The sequence below is a fragment of the Gambusia affinis genome, linkage group LG03, assembly GCF_019740435.1.
Source record: "Gambusia affinis linkage group LG03, SWU_Gaff_1.0, whole genome shotgun sequence".
Taxonomy (NCBI): Eukaryota; Metazoa; Chordata; class Actinopteri; order Cyprinodontiformes; family Poeciliidae; genus Gambusia; species Gambusia affinis.
This window is the reverse complement of record NC_057870.1, coordinates 21619875-21624727: the sequence shown is the minus strand read 5'-3', so window position 1 is coordinate 21624727 and position 4853 is coordinate 21619875.

The following is a 4853-nucleotide window of genomic DNA, read 5'->3' as shown; positions in this document are numbered from 1 at the left end:
GCAGGGGGAGACGCTCAAACAACAGACTCTGAATATTAATGCTGTGCGTGCGGGACAGCGGTTGTTGTAATCACTTGGCAGGAGTGAGATCTGAAAAGTTTGTGCTTCGAACTTCTGTTATGAGAGAAAGGGCAGAGAAATTTGGATAAGATCCTATATGAATTAGCTATAAAAAAATGTAAATGAGGTGGACCACCAGCTCAAATTTCCTCTTTTTGTCAGTTGGTTGAGCATAATGTAACTTTGCATAATAATTGGCCAGAAGGAGCTGGATTATTTCACCTATTCTCATTGACACAGTAGGCTACCATTCTAAAACCCCAATCATCTATTGGACAATATGTATAATAGCCTTAATAAGACTAAAAAATATAAATTTTTGACAAACATTTTATGTCAAACATAATTATTGCATTCTAATGGATTAGAATGTTGTGTGTAAATTTTATAAATGTAATTACATAATTCTGATAATTTAAGTCCATTCAAACCATCTTTATTTGTCTCCCATGGTAACATGTCAGGACCAACACTGCATCTCAGTACATAAGAATCATACCAGTGTAGTCAAACAAAGTGGGACGAGCAACAACAATTACTGCAGCCTTGAGACGATTGGAAGGCAAAGCTCATTTGAGAACTTGAGAAGATCCACATGGCATGGACTTTGGCTGGAGTCATTGACGCATGAAGCAAGTGCATCTGAATTTCTTGTATTGAGCGATGCCTGAGCCAAAGACAGCATCAGAAACATTTTCCCTGAGCCAATGAGAAAAATAGCGGATCAATTGTTCAGTGGTAAAAAGTTATCTGTTCAAATAAAAGTGCTTTTTCTTTTTTTTTTTTTTTTTAGCATTTCTTAATCAAGGTTGCAAAGTCTGGAGAATGCATAACGAGGAGCACAATAGTTGCGCTCCAATGTGAAGTTTTTACAGTAAGTGATGTCTTGTGGTATCGAGTTATCTGTTGGTGTTGCTTCACTGTGTTTTTTTGGAGTCTGTCATCAATGCAGGTGTCTCCAAGAAAATTTTACAGCACTTTGTGCTTCCTTCTGCTGACCAGCTTCATCGTCTGTGAAGTGGCAACCCGACTACAGACATAAAAAGCAGCAAGATTATTGCTGTATTATTATTAAAACGGTAAAAGGTCAACCAGGTTTCTTTGTCTTTTTTGACATTTTTATTTCTGCTGTATAGCTTGAAGGTTTCAACAAGGCAGGCTGTAACACTTTCTAAAGGTTTAGAACATTCCTTGTTTGCTTGACAGGAGAAATTTGTTGTCGTACTTTAGAAAAAAACATCGACCAGCACATTTAGAATGACAAACAATTAACAAAGCACACAAATGGTACAAAACATTTAAAGCAAAAATTAAAGTTTTTTTTTCAGACTCAGCCTTTTACCTTTGTGGCAAAACTGAAACAAATCAAGGTGTCCTGTTCCACACTAGCTCTTGGTTTACCTGGACGAAGGAGAAGAAGAAATATTAGCAAGGGTCAGGAGAGAAGATGAACATTTCTGAGGAATGTTCAGAGGAATGAAAATGCAGCTGGATTACGAACTTAAAAGAAGTAGGATTGCAGAAGGGAGAAGATCCTGTTGGTTCAGGTTGGCAATCCGATGGAGAATGCAGCTGTGCAAGAGTTTGTTGACAGCTGGTACGTCTGATGTGGAGATTCTTTGACAACCTGGGTCTTGAGGATGCAGGAGGCCAATCAGAGTGGGTATCCTCCAGAATAAATTTGAAGAGACGTTCAAGACAGAAGCATTCAAGTTTACTTGAAGGTGAATTCTGTTCTACCAAACAAGTTGATAGTCATCAACTGATCATCAGGCAGCATCTTGTGAACTCAGGCAAAGGATGAGAAGATTGCTCTCACAGCTGAGAGCAATCTGCCTCACAAACGCCTTCCTGTCACTGGAAGCAGAGGTAAACAACGGTCCATCCAGCATACCCAGAAAATTCACGCCCCAAATCACAATACAGGCCAGACTTTTAAATTAGTATGCTGTTCACCTTGCCTTTTGTCAATGGAAACGTATACACAGCAATGACGCCAGTTTTGTCATCCCATTTTAAATTTTTAAAGGTTTGTTGGCTCTAGTGGTCTTTATTGGACAGCTGTCAGACAGTACAGTAGGCTGTGAGAGAAACTGAAAACATGCGGCAATGAAATCTGACTGGGACTCGAACCTGTGACGACCGCATGGAACCTGTCAGACCTTCATAAATGAGCTGCACGTCTTACCCTTGCACCATACTCCCATTATCAGTTTTATTTTCCTGTGCTCTCAGTTCAACTTTTTTTTCTGAGTGAGAAATATTCCATCTGCATTGAAAAGAAGAACTAAATAATGTGATCATCACATAACACATTATTTAAACAAAATGCTTTTATCTTAATCTCCATCCACGAAGTGTGTTCTGCACAGGTTCACTAAATTTAGAGGATTAAGACAGACAAATGAAACACATCTATAGAACATGACGCTTTTCGAAAGCTTTTGAAATTTTACTAATTGCCATATATTGACTTGACCTCCAGATGTAGAAAACTGAAAATCACATTACAACAACAAATCACATGTAGAAACAAGAATCCTCACTATAGCACAAGATGCAACGGTGTGTTCGTATTTGGTGCACGTTGATGTGGCAAGTGCTCTTTATTTAATGAAGTAACTGTAGGTGAGTAGCCAGAAGCTGTACTCAAATAAAAGCAGTATTACTTCAAAATAATATTACTCAACTAAAAGGAATAAGTACAGAGCTGTAAAAGTTCAGAGGTTATGTTGCAGTGACCTCTGAAAATGAAGAACAGCCCAGTTGCACCCTCTTGATCTTTAAACTACTAAGTTAGATTCACTCTGAAACTCTGGAGAAAAACTCTTATTCTAGTTGTAAGAGTTTCACAGTGACATTTATGAAAAGCTCCGGTCTATTTTTAAACCGTCTTCCGGCAAGGGAAAAAAATACAAGTTTGCCATCTTGTTTGACCTTTTCAGGACAAATGTGATTTAAATTTAAGACATACATTTCTAACAAAGAAAGAAAGTAGGAAACGTACTTAACATATGAAATCATTAAGTATTTGTTCTTAGGTTTTGTGTTTCTTTTGTGAATCTGTGCTGAAAATCCCTGATATAATTTAGACTGTCCTTTTTTCTGTTTAACAGGCTGATCACATAAATTGTCATAAGAGCTTTTTTAGTTAAGACTTGTAACAAAATAAAGCTTCTTCTCCTGCCAATAATTCTTACAAAAGCTACCATAGTCCTTTATTTAATTTCACATATAACTATAATTCCTTTCCTCTCCACATGTAGACCAAAGGCTCTTGTTTTTTTAGAAGTTTGTAACAAAACTTAGTCATCTGCTCATTCAATAGAGCATAGCTGTATAAAGCCATGTAATACCTCGGTTTAGTGACGTCCTCCATTACTGGGTAGATATTAATATTCCAACATAAGACTCTAAATAGGAATAGATCCACAAAATAATTTTAGCATCACTACACCACAGCAAGAAAGCTGATGTTGCTATAATTAAGCCTGGTAATCTTGTCTTGACAGTGTCTGTCTAAGTAACATATATTAACATATTACTAATTAATAAATACATAACATACTCAATATTTAGTGAGACCTTTAAGGAGATCTTGATTTAACCATGTTTTAATATTTTTGTGTTTTAAATAATGTTACTCACTTTTGATTTGTTGTTTTCAATAAAAATCAATTCAACTTGTGTTATTGCACTTTGTTTTGTAATTTTTAAAACATTTCTCATAATTTTCTTTGGTACACAATAAATGGAAGAATTTATAAGACAGTCTCTTGACTTCTACCATTGGTGCACTAACGTCTACATAAAACTGAGATAAGTAAACCACAGCTGACAGAAGACCTTCGTGAAATCAGTTTATTAAAAGGTAAATGATCAAGGTAAAAATTTCGCCAACTTAGAAAGTGCACAACTCTTGAGGCCAGCAGTCGGACATATGAAAGCAGTTAAAAAGCACAATAAATGTCACCGTGAAAAATGTCTGGGTTTTCAGAACTGTTTTCAGATTTCACAAAATGCTTGTCTTCCTCATGTTTCCCCTGAGGACTGCAGCTGATGGAAGCTTTGACTACATTCAATAAAATGTTGCCTTTCACTCTGTTTTCAATAATGACTTTCATCTTTGGGGAAAACTGTCACATAATAGAAACCACTGACAGCTCCATAAATAATCCTGTCAAAATGTAGAATTACTTATAATACCATGATACTCTCAGGGCTTAATAATAATAATAATAATAATAATAATAATAATAATAATAATAATAATAATAATAATAATAATAATAATAATAATAATAATAATAATAATAATAATAATAATAATAGTCAAGATTAAAAAAAATTCTACTCTCAGGATCTCAGGTCTCCAAGTAATGCAGATGCTGGCCATCGTATCCCATTTTACACATCAAATATTCAACAAATAAACATCTTGCCAATTATCAGGCTCAGTCTTAAAACCAAAAACAATATGTTTTCCTTTTATATTTTTTCAAGAAGATGCACCTCATATCATGGAGATGACAATAGTCAGTATGCCCTGTGTCACAATACACATGCAGTAACATAATTAACTGATAAAAGTTGCATTTAGTCTTGTATAAAATCACATTTAGAGTAGATCTCAAATGTCTGATCTTTAAGATAATTGTTTGAAGCGTCACAAAACATAATCTTTCATTGTCAGCACTGTAGGTTCATGTCCCAAAGACCTCTGTGGCGTGACATACATTCCATTAATTATCCTGGTAGTTGTGATACCTCTAAGTGGAAATACACAGTTTGGG